Source organism: Dipodomys spectabilis, unplaced genomic scaffold, assembly GCF_019054845.1.
Source record: "Dipodomys spectabilis isolate Male_0828 unplaced genomic scaffold, ASM1905484v1 ptg000038l, whole genome shotgun sequence".
NCBI lineage: Eukaryota > Metazoa > Chordata > Mammalia > Rodentia > Heteromyidae > Dipodomys > Dipodomys spectabilis.
Genome location: NW_024870715.1, coordinates 4,029,517 through 4,046,551, shown reverse-complemented (window position 1 = coordinate 4,046,551; position 17,035 = coordinate 4,029,517).

The window sequence follows — 17,035 nt, the reverse complement described above, 5'->3', positions numbered from 1 at the left end:
ACCAAGTGTGCCATCACAGGACAGAGAGATAGGCAAAGAGAGGGGAAGCCAAGGCAAGGAGACTCATCTGAGAGCTTGCCAGCAGCCGCCGCCGCGGCGGCGGCAGGGTCGCGGCGGCAGAGTCCCAGTGGCGACGGCAGGGCACCCAAACCTGAGCACAGTGAGTCCGGGACAAAGGAGCCAGACGCAGAGGGCAAGCGGATTCTACTCAACACCAGCAAGAACCAACAAGGAGCAGACATCTTCATCCAGCAGTCTGCAGACCAGAGACTACCCAGGAACCAAGACTCGGCGTGAGTAGAAGCCTGACCTCCTCACTCCTTCTCAGGGAGCAGAGGAGGGAAGGCCACCCCTACCCCCCCCCCCAGCACCAGTGATCTCCATCTTGGATACCGACAAAGCTCAGAGGAGCTGCTAGCTCCAACTCAGGCCTTGGAATAAAACGAGTCATTTAGCAGGTCACAAGAACTTAACAGCGAAGTGACCTGCCAGACTCAGCTCCATCCAGAGAAAAGTCACCCAGCTCAGGCGCCAGCCATAGGAGTGGCTTTCCCCACTGGGTAACCAGAACCAGAGACTGCCCCTCCCTCTAGCAGCCTCCACAATCAATTGAAAAACAGAAAGCCTGAGAATGGCTCCAGGCTGGGCTCTGAGAGTTTTTCACAAAATAGCCCCAGGGAAAAGCTGCTGTTTGTTGAAAGGCCTCAACTCTACCCAGAACTTAGCCACATCACTGCATCCCCCACTTTTGTGATTCTCAAAGCAGATCACCCTCCCAGTAAAATAACCTGGGAGGGGGAATCTCAAAATCTTGGGTAAAGCAGAGGATTTTTGCCTGTTCGAACAAACTGACTTAAGAAACCAATCAAGCCACAGGACCTCAAGCAGACCAGAGACCCCAACAAGAGGCTGGTTACAGACACAAGGGAGATACAGGATTCTTCCAACCCCTCCCAAAAAAATAAAAAAATAAAAAAATCAAAGAACTTTTTTTTTTTGGTACCTTATATATATAACAAATTTTTTTTTCTTTTCTAAAACTTTTATTAATCTTTAATTTTTGCCTTTTTTGAAAAAAAAATCGTTTTCCAGTAACTTTTTTTTCCTCTTATAATTTTTATTTTAGGAATACGTGAATGTGTGTTTTCCTTTCTTGTGTTCTTTCTCTTTTTCTTTCTTTATTAATTATCTTTTTGCTTTTTGTTTAGCTCTACTGAACTTCTGATCTTTTTTTCTCCCTTTCTTATCCTTTTCACCTTTTCCTCTCTTTTGTTCTTCTTTATGTGACTTAACTCTTGTCCTGCACATCCTCAGACAAACCCGTAGTTAACTAGTAGACCCTATCCCCCATTGTGTACACACTTAATCCACAAATTTATTACTCAATTCAAAACATCTGAGACTTAAATTCCTTAATAGCAGTACTACCTCTTTATACCTATATAATATTTTAAGCATTTTTTTAAAGTTTTTCACATCTCCTCTATGTCCCTCCCCTTCTCTCAATATATTCACATTCCTTTCTAAATAGATTGTAAAAGACAATTTTTTAATCTCCATAATAATATTAATTTTTACGTTTCTATTTTTTTCTGGTCTCTTTTCATTTCCCTTTCCCTTTCTTCTTTTTCTCTCTCTCTCTACTTGCATCCTACCCAACCTATTTCCTGCATTGAGATTAAGACATAGTTAACTCTCCCTGTGCCCCCCCACACCAATCTATTCCTATTTTTTACCCACATCTCTCCTTAACCCTAATAATTTCTGGTTTTCCAAATTCTTCTCTGTGGTTCGAAGCCCATTAACATATAGTTTTTGATGTTGAATAGATGTATCTGTTGAACTAGATTGTAACTGTAGATTATTGACTGTACGAATGCAAACTTTGGTTGATGGTTGCCTTAAGATAGTGTTCTAGCACAAAACTGGTGCTATTTTCATCTCAAATGGGCAGAGTAAGCCAGAAAAACACAAGAAAAATGGCAAATCCAGGTATCTCAATTCCCAATCTTGATAATCAGGGGACAGAACAGATAATGAATAATCCAGAGGAGAGTTCCCAAATAGCTCTACAAACACTGCTGGCAAACATGATGAATGAAAAGTTTGACAACTTACAAAGGACTCTGTATGAACGTGATAGGGAGAGAGAGGAGGCATCCCAAAAGTGTATACAGGAATATTATAAGCATAAGGAAGCTACTCAAAAACTGATACAGGACTTGCGTGAGCAACTTGAGAATACTCAAAGAGAACTGCAGTAATCCCATGAACGAGAGGAAGCTGATCAAAGAGTAATACAGGAATTGAGAGAGCAGGCAGAGAATACACAAAGATCACTAAAGGCATTCATGAAATCCATTACCAAAGAGCTGAAGGAAGACAGGGAGACCACAAAGGGAATGCTGAATGGAACCCAACAGAAGGAATGGGAGCCCAAAGAAACCATAACCAATCAACTAAGTGATTTCAGAACAAACACTGAACATCAAATTAAGGAAGTAAAGAAATTCATACAAGACCTAAGACAGAGCTTCAACAAAGAATTTGTTTTGTTTTGTTTTTTGTCAGTCGTGGGGCTTGATCTCTGGGCCTGGGCGCTGTCCCTCAGCTCTTCAGCTCAAGGCGAGCGCTCTACCACTTGAGCTACAGCGCCACTTCCCCAACAAAGAATTTGAAGACATCAAAGCCGACCAAATGGAAGGAAAAGAGATAAAAAACAAAGTAGAGAGTCTTGACAGCAGGTTAGACCATGCAGAAGATCGAATCTCAGGGATTGAAGACAGCCTAGATATTATAGAGAAAGAACATAAAACAATCCAAGACAAGTCCAAGAAATATGATAGATCTATCCAACACCTGGAAGACACCATCAGAAGGCCTAATCTGAGGATAATGGGTGTAGAGGAGCACCTAGAAACAGAAGTTAATGGTCTAGGAAATTTGTTTAACAGGATCCTAGCAGAGAACTTCCCAAACATACAAAAAGATAGGCCTATTCAGATACAAGAAGCTTTTAGAACCCCAAATAGACCAGACCAGAATAGGACATCCCACCGCCACATTATAATCCACCCAGGATCAACTCAGAACAAGGAAAAGATCCTTAAAGCTGTCAAGGAGAAAAGGTTAATTACCTATAAAGGGAAACCAATTAGAATCACCTCAGATTTCTCAGCAGAGACAATCAAAGCAAGAAGAGCCTGCAATGACGTATGCCACGCCCTAAAAACAAACAACTATCAACCAAGAATACTGTACCCAGCTAAACTCTCCTTCATAACTGAAGGCCAAATAAAAACCTTCCATAGCAAAGAAAAATTGAAACAATACATCTCCACCAAACCAGCCCTACAAAAGATTCTTAGAGATGTCCTACACATAGAAAACCAACAAGACCACAATAAAGGCCAAGAAACTGCACCCAAACTGAGAATCCAAGAACCATAGGAAGAACCCAGTTTTCGCAGCCCCCAAGAAGTTGGATAACATGGCAGGAAATCCCAAATACCTCTCAGTCCTATCTCTTAACGTAAACGGACTGAACTCTCCAATTAAGCGACATAGACTGTCAAGTTGGATTAAAAAACAAGACCCTTCTATCGGCTGCCTGCAGGAGTCACATCTTGCCCGTAAAAACAAACACATTTTCAATGTTAAAGGCTGGAACAAAATCTACCAAGCAAACGGCCCCCCATAAACAGGCGGGAGTTGCAATCCTAATATCAGATAAAATAGACTTCAAATTAAAATTCGTGAGAAGAGATAAAGAAGGTCGCTACATACTAATTAAGGGATCTCTCCTTCAGGAGGATATTACAATTCTAAATATCTATTCGCCAAACAATGGAGCACCCAAATTTATCCAAGAAACACTACTTTCCCTCAAATCCCATATAGATCCAAAGACATTAATTGTTGGGGATTTTAACACATCACTCTCCCCACTAGATAGATCAACTCGGCAAAAACTCAACAGAGAAACTACAGATCTTAAAAGCTGCATAGATCAACTAGATTTAACAGATATCTACCGAACATTTCACCCAGCAGCATCAGAATACACGTTTTTCTCAGCAGCACATGGAACATTTTCTAAAATAGACCACATTTTAGGCCACAAAGCAAACTTGTCCAAATACAGAAACATTGAAGCTATACCTTGCATTCTCTCTGACCACAAGGGAATAAAATTAGAACTCAACACCAAAAGCCACCAAAGAAAGTCCGGTATCTCATGGAGGATGAACAACACACTGCTGAATCTCTAGTGGGTCATGGAAGAGATTAGAAAGGAAATTCAAATGTTCATGCTATTCAACAAAAATGAGCACACAAATTACCAGTAAGCTCCTCTGGGACACAGCAAAGGCAATACTCACAGGCAAGTTTATAGCTCTGAGTTCCTACATCAACAAATTGGAGAGATCTGAAACCAATAATTTAATGACACATCTGAACCTCCTTGAAAAAGAGCAACAAGATACACCCCAATCCAGTAGATGGAAAGATATAATTAAAATTGAATCAGAATTAAATGAATTAGAATCCAAAAAAACTATAGAAAGAATCAACAAAACAAAGAGTTGGTTCTTCCAAAAACGTAACAAAATTGACAGACCCTTAACAAATTTTATCAGAAAAAGAAGAGAACACACCCAAATAAATAAACTCAGAGATGAGAATGGAAACATCACCACAGAAACAACCAAGATTCAGAACATTATAAGGGAATACTTCTCAAAACTTTATGCTAATAAGTTTGAGAACTTGGCAGAAATGGACCTTTTCCTAGCAAATATTGACATGTCAAAACTAAACCAAGATGAATTAAACCATCTTAACAGGCCCATATCAAGCATTGAAATAGAAAGAGCAATAAGAGACCTCCCATCTAAGAAAAGTCCAGGACCAGCTGGTTTTACAGCAGAATTCTACAAGGCCTTCAAAGCAGAGCTCACACCAATACTCCTCCAGCTCTTCAATGAAATGAATAGAGAAAGTTCACTACCAAACACATTCTATGAGGCCATCATAACCCTCATCCCCAAACCGGGCAGGAACTCAACAAAGAAAGAGAGCTATAGACACATTTCGTTGATGAACATTGATGCAAAACTTCTAAATGAAATTTTGGCCAATCGACTTCAACAATTCATCCAAAAAATCATACAACATGATCAAACAGGATTCATTTCAGGGATGCAAAACTGGTTCAATATACACAAATCAATTAATATTATTCATCACATCAACAGGAGCAAGAATAAGAACCACATGGTTATCTCAATAGATGCAGAAAAAGCATTCGACAAGATTCAACACCCCTTTATGATGAAGGTTTTGGAATAATTAGGAATCCACGGAACATTCCTCAATACAATAAAGGCTGTATATGACAAACCTACAGCCAGCATTATACTCAATGGTGAAAAACTAAAGCCATTTCCACTTAACTCAGGAACAAGACAAGGATGCCCACTCTCTCCGCTTCTCTTCAATGTAGTATTAGAATGCCTAGCTACAGCAATAAGACAAGATGCAGACATAAAGGGGATACAAATAGGAAAAGAAGAAATAAAACTCTCCCTCTTTGCAGATGACATGATCTTGTATTTGAAGAATCTCATAGACTCTACTCCCAAATTACTCAAGCAGATTCAAAACTTTGGCAAAGTAGCAGGGTATAAAATTAACCCCCCCAAATCAATGGCTTTTCTGTATGCCAACAATGAGAAAAGTGTGGCTGAAATTAGGAAAGCAACTGCATTTGTAATAGCCCCACAAAAAATAAAATACCTAGGAATTAACTTAACCAAAGAAGTGAAGGACCTCTATGATGAAAACTTTAAAATCTTGAAAAAGGAAATCAACACAGAACTTAAAAAATGGCAAAACCTCCCATGCTCCTGGATTGGAAAGATTAACATCGTGAAAATGGCAATACTTCCCAAGGCTATCTACAAATTCAATGCAATACCTATTAAAATTCCAACCTCATTCTACAAGGAAATAGAAGAGGCAATCCAAAAATTCATATGGAACAATAAAAGACCCCGAATAGCAAAAATGCTCCTCAATGGAAAGAACACTGCTGGAGGAATATCAATACTATATTTCAAACTCTACTATAAAGCCATAGTAATCAAAACAGCTTGGTACTGGCATAAGAACAGACCTCAAGACCAATGGAATAGAACTGAAAACCCAGAATTGAACCTACAGACCTATAGCCATCTAATCTTCAATAAGGGAGCTAAAACAATAGAATGGAAGAAAGACAGCCTCTTCAGTAAATGGTGTTGGCAAAATTGGTTAACTACATGTAGAAAACTAAAGCTAGATCCTTATCTTTCACCCTGCACCAGAATCAACTCCAAATGGATCAAAGACCTTGAACTCAAAGCAGACACTCTGAAAACATTACAGGATGGAATAGGAGAAACCCTAGGTCTCCTTGGCTCAGGCCGAAATTTTCTGAATAGAGACCCGGAAACACAACAAATCAAAGAAAGGTTGGACAAATGGGATTGCATAAAGTTGCAGAGCTTCTGCAGGGCAAATGACATAGCTAGCAAGATCAATAGAAAGCCCACGGATTGGGAGAAGATCTTTACTAGCCATACATTGGACAAGGATCTCATATCTAAAATATACTTGGAACTCAAAAAATTAAATCCCCCAACAACAAATCCTCAAAGAAACAACTGCCCAATAAATAAGTGGGCAAAAGACTTAAAGAGAAATATCTCTGAAGAAGAAAGAAGGATGGCCAATAGACACATGAAGAAATGTTCAACCTCCCTAGCCATAAAAGAAATGCAAATCAAAACAACATTGAAATATCACCTCACTCCAGTTAGAATGGCAAAAATAAAGAACTCTAACAACAACAGATGCTGGAGGGGATGTGGACAGAATGGAACCTTACTTCATTGTTGGTGGGAATGTAAACTTGTTCAACCACTTTGGAAAGCAGTATTGAGGTTCCTCAAAAGACTTCACATAGAATTCCCCTATGACCCAGCAATCCCACTTTTGGGCATTTACCCAAATGTTTACAAACAAGACCACACTAAAGCTATCAGCACAACTATGTGTATTGCAGCATTATTTACCATAGCTAAGATATGGAACCAACCCAGATGCCCTTCAGTAGATGAATGGATCAAGAAAATGTGGTATATATACACAATGGAATTCTATGCCTCCATCAGAAAGAATGACATTGCCCCATTTTTTAGGAAATGGAAAAACTTGGAAAAAATTATATTAAGTGAAGTAAGCCAGGCCCAAAGAAACATAGGTCCCATGGTTTCACTTATTTGTAATATCTAGTATATGTACGAGTCAAGCCGAAAAGGTCAGATAAGGTGATGTCAGGAAAATGAACCCTTAGATATGTATCTTAATGTTTTTTTTCTTTCATGCATGTGTTTCTAACACATTTATAAGATTATTTCTTTGTTGCTTTGCATGTCCCTCCCCCACAGTATAACCCCTGCTTTCACTATATTTGATATCAGCATAACTTGTGGAGGAGATGGGGAAAAACCAGTTGTTTAAGGATACAGGTGGACCTGTTGCAACAATGAGAAGTACAAGTTGTCATGTCTAAAATGAGCTTTACAACGTCGGTGTGGAGGGGGGGAGGGGATGGTGGAAGGGGGGGAAGTAGAAGGATTGGGATTGGGGGGGAGGGGGGAGGCTGGGAAGGGAGGTGAAGGGTAAACAAAGCAGGAGGCTGCAATGCTTGGTAAGAAATGTACGCATTATCCTGCTCATGTAATTGTAACCCCTCTGCACAGTATGTTCACAAATAAAATAAAATTAAACTAAAAAAAACAAAAACAAAAAAAAAAAGCAAGTAGTTCATTAAGAGGATCCAACAGTAATATTTTACAAGGTCACGCTTTGACCAACAGTGCTGTGCTCTCTTTCATACCAGCAAGATGGACATTTGTATCTTTAACTCTACTCAGATCCAATTTAAGAAGAAGTCCAGAACCACATCAGAAAAATTATCTTTAAAAGCATCATTCCTTAAAACAGCTCTAGGGACTAAAATCTGTATATGTGAGGCTCTCCAAATAAACAGAACCAACAGAATATAAATACACACAGAGAAGCATTTATTATAAGCATTTGGCTTATATAATGTTGATTACTCTGGTTCCCCTACAAATTCCTATGTTGAAATATTAATGCTCAGTGTGATAGCATCAGGAGGACTGGAAGTTAGTTAGATCATAAAGGAACCTTCCTCATGATTGTGATTATTGCTCTCAAAAAAATTAGCATAGAAATTCTTAGCCTTTCCACTGTGTGAGTAAAGAGCAAGAGTTTACTTTTTATAAACAAGTGGCTCTCAGCTGATATTGTTTCTGCCAGGGCCTCTATATTGGCCTTTCCAGGTTCTCCAGAACCATGAGAAGAAATAAAAGTTTCAAAAAATATGGTTTACTATCATAGACCAAACTAAAAAAATATTTATTCATGAAATCCTTCAGCAAGGTGAAGACTCAACAGAATCAACTGTACAGTTCTGTCACATCTCAAGAGTGTTATTCTAGCCCTAAAAATGATTGAACAAATGTCTGAGCATTACATGCCTTATTCAAGTTAGCACACAGGATTGACCATTATTGACCATTATGGCTGGATGGGTAAATGGATGGACAAATAGATAACGTATAGATAATAGATGATAAATGATTGCTTGATACATCATTAATAAACATAAAGCATACATACATGTGTACTTATATATATATATATATATATATATATATATATATATGTATGTATAGTTACATTGACATGGAAGGAATAGAGGGAATGAAGCAAGGAAGGAAGGAAAGAAGGAAGGAAAGAAGGAAGGAAGGAAACAAGAAGAAAAATGAAAATTGGCTTCAAAAACAAAAAAAAAAGCAGTATGTACACAAGGAGAAACTCAGGTGAAGAAATTAGCAAAATAGCAATGTTGATTCATTAGAGATCAAAAGTTTAAACCATGCACTATGAGTCAAGCGGAAAAAGTCAGATAATGTGATGTTAGGAAAACGAAACCTCAAATATGTATTTTAATGTTTTTGTTTCTTTCATGCATGTGTTTCTAACGCATTTATAAGATTATTTCTTTGTTGCTTTGTATGTCCCTCCCCCACAGTGTAACCCCCGCTTTCACTATATTTGATGTCAGTATAACATGTGGAGGAGATGGGGACAAACAAGTCGTTTAAGGATTCAGGTGGACCTGTTGCAACAATGAGAAGTACAAAAAGTCATGTCAAAACCAGTTTACAATGTCGGTGGGGGGGGAGGGGGGGTATGATTGGGTGGGAGGGAGGGGGGAGGCTGGGAAGGGAGGTGAAGGGTAAACAAAGGAGGAGGCTGCAATGCTTGGTAAGAAATGTATGCATTATCCTGCCCATGTAATTGTAACCCCTCTGTACAGTATGTTCTCAAATAAAATAAAATAAAATTTAAAAAAAAAAAAAAAAAAGTTTAAACCATGCACAAAGTACAGGTCAGTAAAAGAAATAATGTCTCCAATTGTGCTTGATTTGTAAGCCTGTAACTGAATTTTTACTCTAATTTTAATATTTTTGTGTTTTAGTGTATGATTATAGGAATTTGAAAGACATTTTTCACTAATGAAAGATTTTTTTCATGTGTGCACTGTTAAGTAGATATTTTCAGGGCCAATTCAATTGGAAAGATGAAAGGTCTCATGCATTGAGATTTCATTTCCTTTGACATTAAATTTATTGATTTTTTTCCTTAAAAGATCTTTATATACTTCAATTTCACAATGTTTTAGAGGGGAGTATATAATTAAGTATTGACATTCTGAAATGCATGCATTAAAATAGAAGAATTATAGCTTCTTATTTTGAAAATAGTCAAAATATGAGACTTAAAACATTTCTTGGTATTTTTGATGATGTTCAATTATTCCTATATTCTGCTTCAGAGCAGATCAAGATTAATTCATGGCAAAAAAAGTCCATTGAGGATTTCATACAATTATAATTATATGTTTTTTGTCCTTACTGAATTACACAGAAAAAAAAAAAGATGATTGGTTTTGAAACCAGGAAATTGCCATATGTGTCAAACATCAAGTCACATTTCTTTATTGAAAAAGATACTATTTGCTCCAAGAACACAAAGTCAGAAGTCATTGTTGTGAGTTCTATAAAAACTCAATACAATTGCAAAGAAGATACTTTTTATTTTTATTTATATATTTATTATAAAAAAAATGTTGTACAGAGGAGTTACAGTTACATGAGTAGGGTAATGGGTACATTTAGTAGAAAGCATTGTTACCTACTCCTTTGTTTTCCCCCTACCATCACTTCCCTCCCCTCCTCCCCAAATCCTCCTGCCCCCCCCCACACATTTTAAAGTTCGTTTTCAACATAGTATCCTGTATATCTCCTCATCACAATGGGTCAGCCTGCATCCCCACTTAAGCGTTCCCTAATATTCCTTCCTCTCCCCAAATTACGAAAATGTATATATAAGGTACAGAACACCGGCATCACATCCAGTGAAAACAGGAGTTATACTGTGGGGGAAGAACTCACAGAAGAAACAAAAGAATCACATAGTGCATTGCAAGTCCATTGAAAACACCAGCAAGCAAGAAAAAAACCACTTGTGTCTCAATCTTGGGTTACATTTTGCTTAACATTATTTCATGTGGTCATATGTACATAGACTTTGACCTTCTCTGCTTGTCCTAGACATATAATAGTCATTGCAAACAAGGGAAACCATGGGACCTATGTTTCTTTGGGCCTGGCTTACTTTGCTTAATATAATTTTTTCCAAGTCTTTCCATTTCCTAATAAATGAGGTAATGTCATTTTTTCTGATGGAGGCATAGATTTCCATTGTGTGTGTATATATATATATATATATATATATATATATATATACATATATATATATATATATATATATATATATATATAAAACACATTTTCTTGATCCATTCATCTACTGAGGGGCATCTGGGTTGATTCCATATCTTAGATATGGTAAATAATGCTGTGATAAACATGGTTGTGTTGGTGGCTTTGGTATGACCTTGTTTGTGATCATTCCGGTAAATGCCCAAAGTGGGATTGCTGGATCATAGGGGAGCTCTGTGTGGAGTCTTTTGAGGAACCGCCATACTGCTTTCCAGAATGGTTGAACAAGTTTACACTCCCACCAAAAATACAGTAAGGTTCCCTACTGGCCACATCCCCTCCAGCATCTATTGTTATAAGAGTTCTTGATTATAGCCATCATCCTAACTGGGGTGAGGAGGTAGCTCAATGTTGTTTTGATTTGCATTTCTTTTATGGCTAGAGAGGTTGAACATTTCTTCATGTGTCTATTGGCCATCCTTCTTTCCTCTTCAGAGAAGTTTCTCTTTAAGTCTTTTTTTAATTTTTTATTTATTTTTCATTAAAAATACTGTATAGAGGGGTTACAATTACATGGGCAAGATAATGAGTACATTTCTTATCAAACATTGTAGCCTCCTCCTTTGTTTCCCCTTCCCATCCGTTCCCAGCCTCCTCTCCCCCCTCTCCCCCGCCACCCCACCCCACCTAATCCTTCCCCCACCCCAAAGTTGTAAAGTTCATTTTCGACATGACAACTTGTACTTCTCATTGTTGCAAAGGGGCCCCCTGTATCCTTATTTAAACGACTTGTTTTTCTCCTTCCCCTACACATACTATACTGACATCAAATACAGTGAAAGCAGGGGTTATATTGTGGGGAAGGGACATACAAAGCAACAAAGAAATAATCTTATAAATGCGTTAGAAACAAATACATGAAAAAAAATTTTAATTCATATCTTAGGGTTCATTTTTCTAACATCACCTTATCTGACCTTTTCTGCTTAACTCAGACATATACTAGATATCGCAAATAAGGGAAACCATGGGACCTATGTTTCTTTGGGCATGGCTTACTTCACTTAATATAATTTTTTCCAAGCCTTTCCATTTCCTAACAAATGGGGCAATGTCATTCTTTCTGATGGAGGCATAGAATTCCATTGTGTATAGATACCACATTTTCTTGATCCATTCATCTACTGAGGGGCATCTGGGTTGGTTCCATATCTTAGCTATAGTAAATAATGCTGCAATAAACATAGTTGTGCTGGTAGCTTTTGTGTGGTCTTGTTTGTAAACATTTGGTCCCAAAAGTGGGATTGCTGGGTCTTAGGCGAGCTCTACGTGGAGTCTTTTGAGGAACCTCCATACTATTTTTCAAAGTGGTTGAACAAGTTTACACTCCCACCAACAATAAACTAAGGTTCTTTTCTGTCCACATCCTCTCCAGCATCTGTTGTTATTAGAGTTCTTGATTTTTGCCATTTTAACTGGGGTGATGAGGTATCTTAATGTTGTTTTGATTTGCATTTCTTTTATGGCTAGGGAGGTTGAGCATTTCTTCATGTCTATTGGCCATCCTTCTTTCTTCTTCAGAGACGTTTCTCTTTAAGTCTTTAGCCCACTTATTTATTGGGCAGTTGTTTCTTTGAGGATTTGTTGTTGGGGGATTTAATTTTTTGAGTTCCAACTATGTTTTAGATATGAGAACCTTGTCCAATGTATGGCTAGTAAAGATCTTCTCCAAATCCGTAGGTTTTCTATTGATCTTGCTAGCTATGTCCTTTGCCATTCAGAAGCTCTGCAACTTCATGTAATCCCATTTGTCCAACCTTTCTTTGATTTGTTGTGTTTCTGGGTCTCTCTTAAGAAAATTTCAGACTGGGCCATGGAGACCTAGAGCTTCTCCTATTCCATCCTGTAATGTTTTCAAAGTGTCTGCTTTGACTCCAAGGTCTTTGATCCATTTGGAGTTGATTCTGGTGCAGGGCTATATATAAGAATCTAGCTTTCATTTTCTACAGGTAGTTAACCAATTTTGCCAGCACCATTTACTGAAGAGGGTGTCTTTCTTCCATTCTATTTTTTAGCTAACTTAAGGAAGATTAGATGGCTATAGATATCAGGTTCATTTCTGGGTTTTCAATTCTATTCCATTGGTCCTGAGGTCTGTTCTTGTGCCAGTACCAAGCTGTTTTGATTACTATGGCTTTATAGTAGAGTTTGAAATTTGGTATTGATATTCCTCCAGCACTGTTCTTTCCGTTGAGGAGCATTTTTGCAATTCGGGGTATTTTATTGTATCATATGAATTTTTGGATTGCCTCTTCTATTTCCTTGAAGAATGAGGTTGGAATTTTGACAGGTATTGCATTGAATTTGTAGATAACGTTGGGAAGTATTGCCATTTTCACGATGTTAATCTTTACAATCCAGGAGCATGGGAGTTTTTCCTATTTTCTAAGTTCTGTTTTGATTTCCCTTTTCAAGTTTTTAAAGTTTTCATCATAGAGGTCCTTCACTTCTTTGGTTAAGTTAATTCCTAGGTATTTTATTTTTTGTGGGGCTATTACAAATGCAGTTGCTTTCCTAATTTCAGCCACACTTTTCTCATTGTTGGCATACAGAAAAGCCATTGATTTGGGGGGGTTAATTTTATACCCTGCTACTTTGCCAAAGTTTTGAATCTGCTTGAGTAATTTGGGAGTGGAGTGTATGGAATTCTTTAAATGCAAGATCATGTCATGTGCAAAAAGGGAAAGTTTTATTTCTTCTTTCCCTATTTGGACCCATTTATGCTTGCATCTTGTCTTATTGCTGTAGCTAGGCATTCTAATACTAGATTGAAGAGAAGTGGAGAGAGTGGACATCCTTGTCTTATTCCTGAGTTAAGAGGAAATGTCTTTAGTTTTTCACCATTAAGTTTAATGCTGGCTGTAGGTTTGTCATATACAGCCTTTATTGTATTGAGGAATGTCCCATGGATTCCTAATATTTCCAAAACCTTCATCATAAAGGGGTGTTGGATCTTGTTGAATGCTTTTTCTGCATCTATTGAGATTACCATGTGGTTCTTATCCTTACTCCTTTTAATGTGATGAATAATGTTAATTGATTTGCATATATTGAACCAGATTTACATCCCTGAAATGAAACCTGTTTGATCATGTTGTATGATTTTTTGGATGAATTGTGGAAGTCGATTGGCCAAAATTTCGTTTAGAAGTTTTGCATCAATGTTCATCAACGAAATGTGTCTATAGCTCTCTTTCTTTGTTGAGTTCCTGCCCGGTTTGGGGATGAGGGTTATGATGGCCTCATAGAATGTGTTTGGTAGTGAACTTTCTCTATTCATTTCATTGAAGAGCTGGAGGAGTATTGGTGTGAGCTCTGCTTTGAAGGCCTTGTAGAATTCTGCTGTAAAACCAGCTGGTCCTGGACTTTTCTTAGATGGGAGGTCTCTTATTGCTCTTTCTATTTCAATGCTTGATATGGGCCTGTTAAGATGGTTTAATTCATCTTGGTTTAGTTTTGACATGTCAATATTTGCTAGGAAAAGGTCCATTTCTGCCAAGTTCTCAAACTTATTAGCATAAAGTTTTGAGAAGTATTCCCTTATAATGTTCTGAATCTTGGTTGTTTCTGTGGTGATGTTTCCATTCTCATCTCTGAGTTTATTTATTTGGGTGTGTTCTCTTCTTTTTCTGATAAAATTTGTTAAGGGTCTGTCAATTTTGTTACGTTTTTGGAAGAACCAACTCTTTGTTTTGTTGATTCTTTCTATAGTTTTTTTGGATTCTAATTCATTTAATTCTGATTCAATTTTAATTATATCTTTCCATCTACTGGATTGGGGTGTATCTTGTTGCTCTTTTTCAAGGAGGTTCAGATGTGTCATTAAATTATTGGTTTCAGATCTCTCCAATTTGTTGATGTAGGAACTCAGAGCTATAAACTTGCCTGTGAGTATTGCCTTTGCTGTGTCCCAGAGGAGCTTACTGGTAATTTGTGTGCTCATTTTTGTTGAATAGCATGAACATTTGAATTTCCTTTCTAATCTCTTCCATGACCCACTAGAGATTCAGCAGTGTGTTGTTCATCCTCCATGAGATACCGGACTTTCTTTGGTGGCTTTTGGTGTTGAGTTCTAATTTTATTCCCTTGTGGTCAGAGAGAATGCAAGGTATAGCTTCAATGTTTCTGTATTTGGACAAGTTTGCTTTGTGGCCTAAAATGTGGTCTATTTTAGAAAATGTTCCATGTGCTGCTGAGAAAAACGTGTATTCTGATGCTGCTGGGTGAAATGTTCGGTAGATATCTGTTAAATCTAGTTGATCTATGCAGCTTTTAAGATCTGTAGTTTCTCTGTTGAGTTTTTGCCGAGTTGATCTATCTAGTGGGGAGAGTGATGTGTTAAAATCCCCAACAATTAATGTCTTTGGATCTATATGGGATTTGAGGGAAAGTAGTGTTTCTTGGATAAATTTGGGTGCTCCATTGTTTGGCGAATAGATATTTAGAATTGTAATATCCTCCTGAAGGAGAGATCCCTTAATTAGTATGTAGCGACCTTCTTTATCTCTTCTCACGAATTTTAATTTGAAGTCTATTTTATCTGATATTAGGATTGCAACTCCCGCCTGTTTATGGGGGCCGTTTGCTTGGTAGATTTTGTTCCAGCCTTTAACATTGAAAATGTGTTTGTTTTTACGGGCAAGATGTGACTCCTGAAGGCAGTCGATAGAAGGATCTTGCTTTTTAATCCAACTAGACAGTCTATGTTGCTTAATTGGAGAATTAACTGTTTTAATGTTGATAGATAGGACTTAGAGGTATTTGGGAGTTCCTGCCATGTTATCCTCCTTCTTGGGGGCTGCGAAAACTGGATTCTTCCTATGGTTCTTGGATTCTCAGTTTGGGTGCAGTTTCTTGACCTTTATTGTGGTTTTGTTTCTCTTTAAGTCTTTAGCCAATTTATTAATTGGGCAGTTGTTTCTTTGAGGAATTGTTGTTGGGGATTTAGGTTTTTGAGTTCTAAGTATATTTTAAATATTAGACCCATGTCAGTTGTAGGGCTAGTGAAGATCTTCTCCCAATCCGTGGGCTTTCTATTAATCTTGCTAGCTATGTTCTTTGCCTTGCAGAAACTCTACCGTTTCATGCAATCCCATTTGTCCAACCTTTCTTTGATTTATTGTTTTTCTGGGTCTCTATTGAGAAATTTTTGGCCTGTGCTAAGGAGCTCTAGAGTTTCTCCTATTCCTTCCTGCAATATTTGCATGGAGTCTGCTTTTATTTTGAGGTGTTTGATCCATTTGGAATTCATTCTGTTGCAGGATGATATATACAGATCCAGCTTCAGTTTTCTTCAAGTGTTTAACCAATTTTGCCAGCACCATTTACTAAAAAGGCTGTCTTTCTTCCATTCCATCTTTTTTTTTGCTCCCTTATAAAGATTAGGTGGCTATATGTCTGTGGGTTCATTTCTGGGCCTTCAGTCCTATTCTATTAGTCTTCAGATCTGTTCTTGTGCCAGTACCAAAATTTTTTGATTACTATGGCTGTGTAGTAGAGTTTGAAATTTAGAATTGATATTTTTCCAGTGCTATTATTTCTACTAAGGATTTTTTTTGCTATTCGAGTCTTTTATTGTTCCATGTCAATTTTTTATTGCTTTTTGTATTTATTGAAGAATGGAGGTTGGGATATTGATAGGTATTGCACTGAATTTGTAGATAGACTTTATTAGTATTGCATTTCCACGATGTTAGTCCTACCACTCCAGGAGCATGAGATGTTTTTCCACTTGCTTAGATGTGCTTTAATTTCCCTTTTCAGGTTTTTAAAGTTTTCATCATACAGGACCTTCACCTCTTTTATTAAGTTAACTCCTAAGTATTTTATTTTTTGTGGGGCTATTCCAAAAGGGGTTGTTTTCCTAATTTCAATCCCACTCTTCTCATTGTTGGCATACAGGAAAGCCATTGATTTCTGAAGGTTAATTTTATAACCTGCTACCTTGCCAAAGGGTCTGATCAGCTCAAGTAAGTTGGGATTGGATTCCATGAGGTTCTTTAAATACAGGATCATGACATCTGCACAGAGGGAGAGTTTTACTTCATCTT